The sequence below is a fragment of the Leopardus geoffroyi genome, chromosome X (genome assembly GCF_018350155.1).
Source record: "Leopardus geoffroyi isolate Oge1 chromosome X, O.geoffroyi_Oge1_pat1.0, whole genome shotgun sequence".
NCBI classification, from domain to species: domain Eukaryota; kingdom Metazoa; phylum Chordata; class Mammalia; order Carnivora; family Felidae; genus Leopardus; species Leopardus geoffroyi.
Window position 1 is genome coordinate 60374267 of NC_059343.1, and position 12896 is coordinate 60387162.

At 39.7% G+C, this 12896-nt stretch overlaps 1 pseudogene; it reads left to right on the top strand.

Annotated features, from left to right (window-relative positions):
• The first annotated feature begins 9187 nt into the window (after positions 1 to 9187).
• On the top strand, positions 9188 to 11209 carry LOC123594664 (annotated as a pseudogene).
• Positions 11210 to 12896: the final 1687 nt, after the last annotated feature.

Sequence of the window (12896 nt, forward strand, 5' to 3'; positions counted from 1 at the left end):
GAAATGAAGCTGGACCAGACATAGGCACACAGGAATGGTTTGATCTAACTAAAGAGCTGGGATTTTAATCAGGAAGCAATGGCAGCTGTTTGGTATTTACAGCCTTGACTGCACTGTCACTTCTATACGTTCCAGCTCCTCTACTGGATTCTAAGCTACTTCAAGATGAGAATGGTATCCTATATTTTTTATAACTCCAGAGTGCTTGGCAGTGTAAATGAAGGGCCCTGAGATAATTCGGTGGAGTTGGCAGTTGGTTTATGAACTGAATTCCTGATTTTGTTTATATGTTAAATCAGGTGTATGAGACGAAAAAGGTCACACTATCCACTTGAAAATTCAAGATAAGTAAAAAACAACTGAAAACTTGAGATGAACTTGAGTGAGAGAGAGAGAGGTCCTCTGCCTTTTATGAAATCAAGGCCTCTTTAGGGAATGGCAAGTGTCCTTGAGGAATTCAAGTTTTGCTCTCAAGGCCCTAACTAAAGGTAATAAGAGAGGTCTTATGACTTGTTCTCCTTAAGTGCTTGTAAACTGTTATGCAAAGTTATTGTAGGGCAAATAGCCTCCCTGCAACCTCTAAAATTATATTTTGTACAGTCTCTAACTTACAAATGTTTGATTCACAAATGGCACTTTCAGGCACCTGGGTGGCTCAGTCAGATGAGCATCCGATTCTTGATTTTGGCTCAGGTCATGATCTTGCTGTCATGGAATTGAGCCCCATGTTGGGCTCCATGCTGAGCGGAGCCTTCTTGGGATTCTCTCTCTACCTCTCTCTCTGCCCCTCCCCCACTAGCGCATATGTGCGCACATGTACACGTGTGTGCTCTCACTCTCAAAATAAATAAATAAACGTTAAAAAACAAAACAAAAAACAAATTGCACTTTCATGCAAACATCTACTGCCATCTCTGCCCTTCCCCACCCGTACTTACTTCCCTGTTCTCCAAGGCCTCTGATAGCACTGCAGTTGAGCCACTGAGAAGAAAATAAAATAAATGTTCAGAAAATCTGTAGGAGGAAGAAACAAAGCTGAAATAAATAGGAACAGCTTAGGGGACATAAAGAAGGTAGAAGTAAGCTCCCAAATAGGTCTTGCCCTTTTCCCCAAAATATCTTTCATCAATGGCCTGAATTATTCTCATGAATTTGTTATACTGCCTGAAAATAAACTATATGGAATCACATTTAGATTAATAAGCACCTTCTTTCTATGTATACAAATACCTCTAGGAGAGTTAGAGAAGCTACTAGACTTTTACTTATTAGTATTGCTGTGCCAAATAATGACCCATTACCTACAGGCTAATAATTAGTTTACTTTGACTCATGGCACATGAATATTAGGATACCTGGAACTGGGAGTTTGGGTTATGGTAGAGAGGGTAGGTCACTCTGTGAGGCCTAGCAGACTTTAGTGGTATGGTAGGCAGAAATTTAAGATGGCCTCCTAAGATTCCTGGGTTCCTTGTGTACACACACCTTCTCCCAGTTATTTGATCAAACACTGATCTAGTACTGCTGTGAATGGATTTTGCAGATGAAACTAAAGTCCTAAATTGCTTGACCATAAAATAGATTACGTGAGTGGGCCTGATGTAGCCAGTGAGATCTTTCTTTAAGAGTAGAAAGTTTTCTCCAACTAGTGACAGAACAGGAAGCCAGAAACTTGAAGTACTAGTGGCATTTGATGCATAAGAAGTTTTTGTTGTTGGTTTGAAAATAGAGGAGGATAAATGAAAAGAAATGTGAGCAGCCTCTTGGAGTGGAGAGTGAGTAGCCCCTGATTGACAGCTTGAAGGAAAATAGGGACCTCAGTTGTTTCCTTAACAACCTGACTGCACATGGAAGAAGACCCTGAGGCCCAGATGAGAACTGTAGCCCTGGGCAATAACCTTTATTTTAACCTTGTGAGGCCTGAGCAGAGGATTCAGCTAAGCTATACCAGACCCCTAATCCATGGGAACTGTGAGATAATAAACGGCTGCTACCTTAAGCCACTAGGTTTATGTTATTTTGTTATGTTAGCAATAGAAACTGGTACAAATGTGATCTCCCTAGGATTAATCTGAGGATTTTGGCACCCAAGAGTCTGGAAAGAGGAGCTCTATAAAGCAAGGGGCTACAAAAAAACAAACTTACCTATTTGAATATTTTGCTGATGGACTGGCTTTCTGTTCAAGAAAGGGAAGCTAACTCACTTCCTTCCCTCCCTCTATACTCCATACCATAAGCAGGACCTTCTTCTTCTAAGACCCAAGGCTCAGATCAGTCCTGTTATCGCTATGGTTCAGTTCTACAAAAGTTAAACAGATTTTTACGGTCTGGCCAGAGAACTTAATTACTATGTATAATGTTGTTTCTATGGGAAAATACACTCTTCTTTTTAAAGTTTATTTATTTTTTGAGACAGAGAGAGAGCACATGCACATGCATGCACATGCAAGCAGGAGAGGGGCAGAGAGAAAGGGAGAGAAAGAGAATCCCAAGGGGACTCCACATTGTTAGCAGAGCTGAACACAGGGCTTGAACTCACAAACTGTGAGATCATGACCTGAGCTGAAATCAAGAATCAGACGCTTAACCGACTGAGCCACTCAGTCACCCTTGGAAAATGCATTCTCAGTTCCCAAGAACTTAAAATCAAGTTTTTGGAACAAAACCCACTCATTCTAAAAATGGACTGTACTCATTTTAATAGAATATAAAGCTGTAAGCCAAGGGGGTATATATATCTGTAGAGCACAAGGCACCTGAGAGCTGGTATTTGGGAGTGTGAAGGGGAGAGGAGGAATCAGTCTTTTAGCAAGGCCATATATAGTGTAGTGTATCATGGATCTAGACCTTAGTTGCCTGTGTTTAAATTCTAGCTCTGCCACTTGCCAGTTGTGTGACTTTAGTCAAGTTGCTTAATTTCTCAGTGCCTCCTGTTCTCCATTTAATAATGGGATAAAAGTACCATCTCATAGGGTTTCTGAACAAATAAAAGAGCAGATATATGTAAAGCTCTTAGACTAATATCCAGCACACAACATAAGTGTTAGTTATTACTATTATAAATCCTCAGAAACTTTTTTATAGTCTCTTTTGCTTCAGCTTCTTTAGACATACCAGTTAATTTAAATCAGTTCAGGGCTGCCTGGCTGGCTTAGTTGGTGGAGCATGCAACTCTTGATCTCAGTGTTGTAAGTTTGAGCCCCACGTCGGGTGTAGAGATTACTTAAAAACAAAATCTTGGAATAAAAATATCTAAATCAGTTCATCTCTTAAGCTTTAGTTATTTTAGCATACAGGAATTTACAGTCTTGGAATATTAGGACCATCTTTAAACCATTCCACCTAGAGATACTTTAGACTAAGGCCAAGTTACGATGTTCCTTTTATGTAAACCAAATACTATCTGCCTCAGTAGAGGCCTTATGTCTTTCTGTGTGGCCATCAATGAAGAGCAATTCTTGTTTGTTTGTTTACTCATTTTAAGTAGAAGAGTGTAAAAGTGAGGAGACCAAACCTGGAGATGACTTTTAAGACCTCAGTCTTTAGGGTATACCTAGAATCTAAGTTTAAAGTGTGACAGAGAGAGACAGAGCATGAGTGGGGAAGGGGCAGAGAGACAGAGGGAGACACAGCACCCAAAGCAGGCTCCAGTCTCCCAGCTGTCAGCACAGAGCCCCATGCGGGGCTCGAACCCACGAACCACAAGATCATGACCTGAGCCAAAGTCCAGCGCTTAAACGACTGAGCCACCCAGGCGCCCCTCCTTTGTCCCTTTCAAGTGTTGACTGTGGTTTTGGAAATATACAGGAAAGCAGATTTTGAGGGGTGTGAGGGAGGACAGAAAATTAAACCCATCCCGTTGTACCTACCTCTTATTGCTCCAGCACTGTATGCCAAGGAGAATAGGCAAGCCCCTGTGTGTGAGAGGTTGCAGGATATAGTGAAAAGATTATGAAACCTGAATTCTAGTCCTAACCACCATTTAGTATAATCTCAGTTTCTCATTGGTAAAATGAGAATATCAATCTCTGCTCTAAAAGGTGAAATGATTGTTGCGAACATCCAATGAAATCATGGGTGTGAACATGCTTGTAAACTTAAAGCACTGTGCAAACCTCAACACTTCCCCTCCTCTGTGCACTATCTCATGTGTTTATTACAGTACTTGGCACTATACAAAATCAAGTCTTTACTGGTCTATCTCACCTACCAGTTATGAAGTCAGTGAAGGTATGGAACTTGTCGGTCCTTTTCACTGCTATACCCCAGTATCTAGCCCAGAGCCTGACACGAAGTAGGTAGGTATTCAATAAATATTAAATTGATCATAAGAAATTCATATTTAAAAAGGCAGAGTTTGCTTTTATGGCCCTCAATATTTTTTTCCCCGGACTTCAGTTTCCTTCAGTGCTCCTTCAATTTTAGAGCCCTACTGTCTGTCACTTTCCTATTTAAAAATGCTCTGGGGAAAATAACCAATAACTTTACTTACAAGATGTCAATCACTGGGATATTTTCCTCTTCCTCTTGAGGAATTAGCATTCTATTTTATTTTATTTTTATTTAAAAATTTTTTTAATGTTTATTTTTGTGAGAGAGAGAGAGACAGAGTGCAAGTAGGGGAGGAGCAGAGAGCTCTGAGCTGTCAACACAGAGCCCGACGCAGGGCTCAAACTCACAAACTGCAAGATCATGACCTGAGCCAAAGTTGGACGCTTGACTGAGACACCAAGGCACCCCACATTCTTTTCAAAAAATATTTTATTTTGGGGAAGCTGGGTGGCTCAGTTGGTTTAGCATCCAACTCTTAACTTTGGCTCAGGTCATGATCTCATGGTTTGTGGGTTCAAGCCCCACATAGGTCTCTGCACTGTTAGTGTGGAGCCTGCTTGGGATTCTCTCTCTCCGTTCTCTACCGCTCTCTCCATCTCTCTCTCTCTCTCTCTCTCTCTCTCTCAAAATAAATAAATAAACTTTAAAAATAAAATGAAATAAATATTTTATTTTTAAGTAATCTCTACACCTAACATGGGGCTCAAAAACAACCCCAAGATCAAGAGTCATATGCTCCACCAACTGAGCCAACCAGGTGCCCCAAGGAATTAGCATTCTAATAGGAGTGAAGAACTTAGGCTAATCTCTAATGGTTGGAACTTCAGGCAATTGTGGGCAATATATGAGTTTATGCAAGAAACCTTTGGGAGTCACTGATTTCCAGAGCCAGGTAGGGTGAAATATGGCACTTACCTTGAATGCAAAATTTAAGAGAGCATCAAAATGCCAGTAATCAAGATCATAATGTTTTAATATTTGTTTGCTTTTTTAGTTTTATTGAGATACAATTTACATATCATAAGTCTTACTCATTTAAAGTGCACAATACAGAGGTGCCTGGCTGGCTCAGTTGGTAGAGCATGTGACTCTTGATCTCAGGCAGGGTTATAAGTCCAAGCTCCATGTTGGGTGTAGAGTTTACTTAAAATAAATAAATAAATAAATAAATAAATAAATAAATAAATAAATTCATTTAAAAATAAAGTGCACAATACAATAGTGTTTATTATATTTACAGAGCCATGCAGCCATCACCATAATTTACTTTTAGTACATTTTCATTGCCCCAAAAAGAAACCTTGTACCCACTGAGTCGGTTCCCATTCCCCTTAAGCCCTAACCTCTCTCCTCCCAGTCCTAAGTAACCACAAATATTTTGTGTCTCTATAGGTTGGTCTATTCTAGACATTTCATGTAAGTGAAATTATAAAATATGTGGTGTTTTGTGATTAGCTTCTTTAACAAATTAAAGTATGTTTTCAAAATTCATCTATTGTGTAGGTGTACATTGTGTTTATCCATTCATTAGTTGATGGACATTTGACTTATCTCCACTTTTTTTTAAGTTTATTTATTTATTTTGAGAGGGACAGAGACAGTGTGAGTGGGGCAGGGTCAGAGAGACAGGAAGAGAGACAGAATCCCAAGCAGGCTCCGTGCTGTCAGCACAGAACCCAATGTGGAGCTTGAACCCACAAAGCTGTGAGATCATGACCTGAGCTGAAACCAAGAGTTGGATACTTAACTGAACTCCCCAAGAGCTCCCCCCCCACCCTTTTCGACTATTATGAATAATGCTGTTATGAACAAGTTGTTGTGTGGACATGTTTTGTGTGGACACGTGTGGGCATACGTAGGAGAACTGTTGGGTCATATGTTAACTCTAGGTTTAACTTTTTGAGGAACTGCCAAACTATCCCTCATTTTACATTCCCACCAGAAAAAATATATATGAGGGTTTCGATTTCTTCACATTTTTGCCAATGCTCATTTTCATTTTGGTTACAGTCATTCTAGTAGGCATGAACACAGGAATGCAATTTTTTTTAATTAAAATTAATGCAAAAGTCGATGATGAACAAAATATTGAAATTTTTAATAAAGACGGAACCTGTAGTGCTGTGCTGAGCCATATTAGAGCCTGAGAGGTAAAAGGAAATATGTGTGTTCTCATACACTTGTTTCTATTTCTTTTGAATGGCCATGAAAAAAAACAACTTTGAAAGTACACTTTATGAATGTGAAAAGATATGAATATTCTTCCTGAATTTGAAAATAAATTAAACAGAAAAGTAAATAAATTGGAAATTTACAAATCAACAGATAAGAGCATCAATTATTATGGAGAAAGCACATATCAAATAGAAATTAAGGAAATTATACATGTCATTATACATAATGAATCATACATAATTTCACATTTGAAATGGAGATATAAAAAATTAAATGAAGTACCCTAACAATTTTAATTTCTTTTTTAAATTTTATTTTTTAATTTACATCCAAATTAGCATATAGTTCAACAATGATTTCAAGAGTAGATTCCTTAATGCCCCTTACCCATTTAGACCATTCCCCCTCCCACAACCCCTCCAGTAACCTTCTGTTTGTTCTCCATATTTAAGAGTCTCTTATGTTTTGTCCCCCTCCCTGTTTTTATATTATTGTTTCTCTTCCCTTATGTTCATCTGTTTTGTCTCTTAAAGTCCTCATATGAGTGAAGTCATATGTTATTTGTCTTTCTCTGACTAATTTTGCTTAGCATAATACTCTCCACTTCCATCCATGTAGCTGCAAATGGCAAGACTTCATTCTTTTTGATTGCCAAGTAATACTCCATTGTGTATATATATACCACATCTTCTTTATCCATTCATCCATCAATGGACATGTGGGTTTTTTCCATACTTTGGCTATTGTTGATAGTACTGTTATAAACAACAGATGTTGGCAAGGATACAAAGAAAGAGGATCTCTTTTGCATTGTTGGTGGGAATGCAAGCTGGTTCAGCCACTCTGGAAAACAGTATGGAGTTTCCTCAAAAAATTAAAACTAGAACTACCCTATGACCCAGAAATTGCACTACTAGGTATTTATCCAAGGGATACAGGTGTGTTGTTTCAAAGGGACATATGCACCTCAATGTTTATAGCAGCACTATCTGAAATAGTTTTAAGGTGCTTGCAAAATTAGAACAACATAAACTATCAACAATTGACTCAAGAAGAAATAAAACATTTGAATATAACTTTAAAAGTGAAAAGAAGAATTAGTAATCCAAGAAAAGCCCATAAAAAGAAGCTTAGGCCCAGATGGCTTCACTGGTTAATTCTACCAAATATTTAGAGAAGAATTAATAGTCCTTTACAAACTCTTCCAAAAAATAGAAGAGGAGGGAACAATTTCTGACTCATTCTCTAAGACCAGAATTACCCTGATACCAAAACCAGAGAAAGACATTAGAAATGAAAACTACAGACCAATATCTCTTATGAATATAAACACAAAAATCTCCAGCAAAATACTACTGAATAGAACCTGGAAACAGATAAAGGGGATCATATGTCATGAAAAAGTGGAATTTATTGTAGAAATACTAGATTGGTTCAACATATAAAAATCAATCACCCCATTAATAGAATAAAGTGCAGGGGCGCCTGGGTGGCGCAGTTGGTTGAGCGTCCGACTTCAGCCAGGTCACGATCTCACGGTCCGTGAGTTCGAGCCCCGCGTCGGGCTCTGGGCTGATGGCTCAGAGCCTGGAGCCTGTTTCCGATTCTGTGTCTCCCTCTCTCTCTGCCCCTCCCCCGTTCATGCTCTGTCTCTCTCTATCCCAAAAAATAAATAAACGTTGAAAAAAAAAATTAAAAAAAAAATAGAATAAAGTGCAAAAACCACATGATCATCTCAGTAGATGTATGAAAAAACCTTCAACAAAATCCAAATATTTTCATGGAAAAAAAAAAAAACGCAACAAAGTAGGAATAGAAGGGAACTTACACAAACTGAAAAAGAGCATCTTTGGTAGACTAGATAATGGTCCCTGTCCTAATCCCTTGAAAGTGTGAGCATAATTCGGAAATTATGCTGGATTATTCGGGTGGGCCCAATGTAATCACAAGTTTCCTTATAAGAAGGAGGCAGGGGATCAGAGTCAAAGAGAGAAGGTGAGAGATTATAGATGATGCTACACTGCTGGATTTGGAGATGGAGGAAGGGTCCCATGAGCCCAGGGTCCCATACAGCCTCTAGAAGCAAGAAAATGCAAAGAAACAGATTCTTCCCTAGAGCCTCCAGAAGGAACAAAGACCTGCTGACATCTTAATTTTAACTAAGTGCAACTGATTTCATATTTCTGACCTCAGGGAATGTTGAGAATAACTTTGTGTTACTTTCAGTCACTAACTTTGTAGTAACTTATAGTGGCAACGGGAAGCTAATACAGCACCAAAAAAAATCCTTTCTTTTTTAGATTAGGAATAAACCAAGGATGTTTTCTCTCACCACTTCTGTTAAGCCTTGTAGTAGAGATTCTGTCCAGGGCAATTAGGCAAGTAAAAGAGATAAAATGCAGCCATATTAAGAAAGAAGTAAAACTATATCTACTTTCAAATGACATAATCTTGTACATAGACAATCCTAACAAATCCATAAAAAATACTAGAAGTAGAACTGATAAACCATTTTGATAAGGTTGTACAACAAAACCAATATACAACAATCAGTTGTATTTTCACACATTTGCATGAATAATCTGAAAATGAAATTAAGAAAACAATTTTATTTAAAATAGTATCAAAAACACTTAAGAATAGGCAATAGGTTTGCAGCCAAAACACAGTGTCATGAAAACCACTGCTAAACCTAAACTAAAATGGGAAAGGAAAAGATTCATATCACCATCATCATCATTGGACATGTAGATTCAGGCAAGTCTACCACTACTGGTCATCTGATCTACAAATGTGGTGGGATCGACAAAAGATCTATTGAAAAATTTTAAGAAGGAGGCTGCTGAGATGGGAAAGGGCTCCTTCAAGTATGTCTGGGTGTTGGATAAAATGAAAGCTGAAAGTGAATGTGGTATCACCATTGATATCTCCCTGTTGAAATTCAAGACCAGCAAGTATTATGTGACCATCATTGATGCCCCAGGACACAGAAGCTTTATGAAAAACATGATTACAGGGGCACCTGAGTGGCTCAGTTGGTTAAGCATATGACTTCAGCTTAGGTCATGATCTTGCGGTTCACGAGTTCGAGCCCCACGTAGGGCTCTGTGCTGACAGCTCAGAGCCTGGAGCCTGCTTCCAATTCTGTCTTCCTCCCTCTGTGCTCCTCCCCCGCTCATGCTCTGTCTCTGTCTCTGTCTCAAATATAAATTTAAAAAAACATTAAAAAAAACATGATTACAGACACATCTCAAGCTGACTGTGCTGTCCTGATTGTTCCTGCTGGTGTTGGTAAATTTGAAGCAGGTATCTCCAAGAATGGGCAGCCTGTGAGTATTACCTTCTGGCTTACAATTTGTTGGTGGTAACAAAGTGGATTCCACTGAGCCACCCTATGGCCAGGAGAGATATGAGGAAATTGTTAAGTCAGCACCTATATTAAGAAAATTGGCTACAACTCTGACACAGTAGCATTTGTGCCAATTTCTGGCTGGAATGGTGACAACATGCTGTAACCAAGTGCTAACGTGCTTTGGTTCAAGGGATGGAAAGTCACCCATAAAATGGCAATGCCAGTGGAACCACACTGTTTGAAGCTCAGGATTGCATTCTGCTACCAACTCGTCCAACTAACAAGCCCTTGCATCTACCCCTTTAGGATACCTACAAAATTGGTTGTATTGGTACTGTCCCTGTGGGCCAAGTGGAGACTGGCATTGTTAAGCCTGGCATGGTGGTCATCTTTGCTTTAGTCAATGTTACAACTGAAGTAAAGTCTGTTGAAATGCACCACAAAGCTTTGAGTGAGGCTCTACCTGGGGACAACGTGGGCTTCAATGTCTAGAATGTATCTGTCAGGGCACCTGGGTGGTTCAGTTGGTTAAGCATCTGACTCTTGGTTTCAGCTTAGGTCATGATCTTGCAGTTTCATGGGTTCGAGCCCCACATCAGGCTCTGTGCTACCAGCACAGAGCCTGCTTGGGATTCTCTCTTTACCTCTCTCTCTGACCCTCCCCGACTCGTGCTGTCTGTGTCTCTCTCAAAATAAATAAGTCAACTTTTTAAAAAAAGAAAAAGAATGTATGTGTCATGTCTGTCATGGCAATGTGTCTGCTGACAGCAAAAATGACCCATCAATGGAAGCAGCTGGCTTCACAACTCAGGTGATTATCCTGAACCATCCAGGCCAAATCAGTGCTAGATATGCACCTGTGCTGGATTGTCACACAGGTCACATTGCTTGTAAGTTTGCTAAGCTGAAGGAGAAGATTGATTATCGTTCTGGAAAAAAAGCTGGAAGATGGTCCTAAGTTCTTGAAATCTGGTGATGCTGCCATCATTGATATGGTTCCTGGCAAGCCTATGTGTGTTGAGAGCTTCTTTGAGTATCCTCCTCCGGGTCGTTTTGCTGTTCGTGACATGAGACAGATGGTTGCTATGGCTGTCACCAAAGCAGTGGACAAGAAGGCAGCTGGAGCTGGCAAGGTCACCAAGTCTTCCCAGAAAGTTCAGAAGGCTAAATGAATATTATCCCCCAAACCTGCCATTCCAGTCTTTATCAGTGGTGAAAGAATGGTCTCAGAATTGCTTGTGTCAATTGGCCATTTAAGTTTAATAGTAAAAGACTGGGTAATTATAACAATGCATTGTAAAACCTTCAGAAGGAAAGGAGAATATTTTGTGGACCATTTGTGTGTGTGTGTGTGTGTGTGTGTGTGTGTGTGTGTGTGTGTGTGTGTGGCAGTTTTAAGTTATTAGTTTTTTTTTTTATTATATGAAATTTATTGTCAAATTGGTTTCCATACAACACCCAGTGCTCATCCCAAAAGGTGCCCTCCTCAATACCCATCACCCACCCTCTCCTCCCTCCCACCCCCCATCAACCCTCAGTTTGTTCTCAGTTTTTAACAGTCTCTTATGCTTTGGCTCTCTCCCACTCTAACCTCTTTTTTTTTTTTTCTTTTTTCCTCCCCCTCCCCCATGGGTTCCTGTTAAATTTCTCAGGATCCACATAAGAGTGAAACCATATGGTATCTGTCTTTCTCTGTATGGCTTATTTCACTTAGCACCACACTCTCCAATTCCATCCACGTTGCTACAAAAGACCATATTTCATTTTTTCTCATTGCCACGTAGTATTCCATTGTGTATATAAACCACAATTTCTTTATCCATTCATCAATTGATGGACATTTAGGCTCTTTCCATAATTTGGCTATTGTTGAGAGTGCTGCTATGAACATTGGGGTACAAGTGCCCCTATGCATCAGTACTCCTGTATCCCTTGGATAAATTCCTAGCAGTGCTATTGCTGGGTCATAGGGTAGGTCTATTTTTAATTTTCTGAGGAACCTCCACACTGCTTTCCAGAGCGGCTGCACCAATTTGCATTCCCACCAACAGTGCAAGAGGGTTCCCCTTTCTCCACATCCTCGCCAGCATCTATAGTCTCCTGATTTGTTCATTTTGGCCACTCTGACTGGCGTGAGGTGATACCTGAGTGTGGTTTTGATTTGTATTTCCCTGATAAGGAGCGACGCTGAACATCTTTTCATGTGCCTGTTGGCCATCCGGATGTCTTCTTTAGAGAAGTGTCTATTCATGTTTTCTGCCCATTTCTTCACTGGGTTATTTGTTTTTCGGGTGTGGAGTTTGGTGAGCTCTTTATAGATTTTGGATACTAGCCCTTTGTCCGATATGTCATTTGCAAATATCTTTTCCCATTCCGTTGGTTGCCTTTTAGTTTTGTTGGTTGTTTCCTTTGCTGTGCAGAAGCTTTTTATCTTCATAAGGTCCCAGTAATTCACTTTGGCTTTTAATTCCCTTGCCTTTGGGGATGTGTCGAGTAAGAGATTGCTACGGCTGAGGTCAGCGAGGTCTTTTCCTGCTTTCTCCTCTAAGGTTTTGATGGTTTCCTGTCTCACATTCAGGTCCTTTATCCATTTTGAGTTTATTTTTGTGAATGGTGTGAGAAAGTGGTCTAGTTTCAACCTTCTGCATGTTGCTGTCCAGTTCTCCCAGCACCATTTGTTAAAGAGGCTGTCTTTTTTCCATTGGATGTTCTTTCCTGCTTTGTCAAAGATGAGTTGACCATACGTTTGTGGGTCTAGTTCTGGGGTTTCTATTCTATTCCATTGGTCTATGTGTCTGTTTTTGTGCCAACACCATGCTGTCTTGATGATGACCGCTTTGTAGTAGAGGCTAAAGTCTGGGATTGTGATGCCTCCTGCTTTGGTCTTCTTCTTCAAAATTGCTTTGGCTATTCGGGGCCTTTTGTGGTTCCATATGAATTTTAGGATTGCTTGTTCTAGTTTCGAGAAGAATGCTGGTGCAATTTTGATTGGGATTGCATTGAATGTGTAGATAGCTTTGGGTAGTATTGACATTTT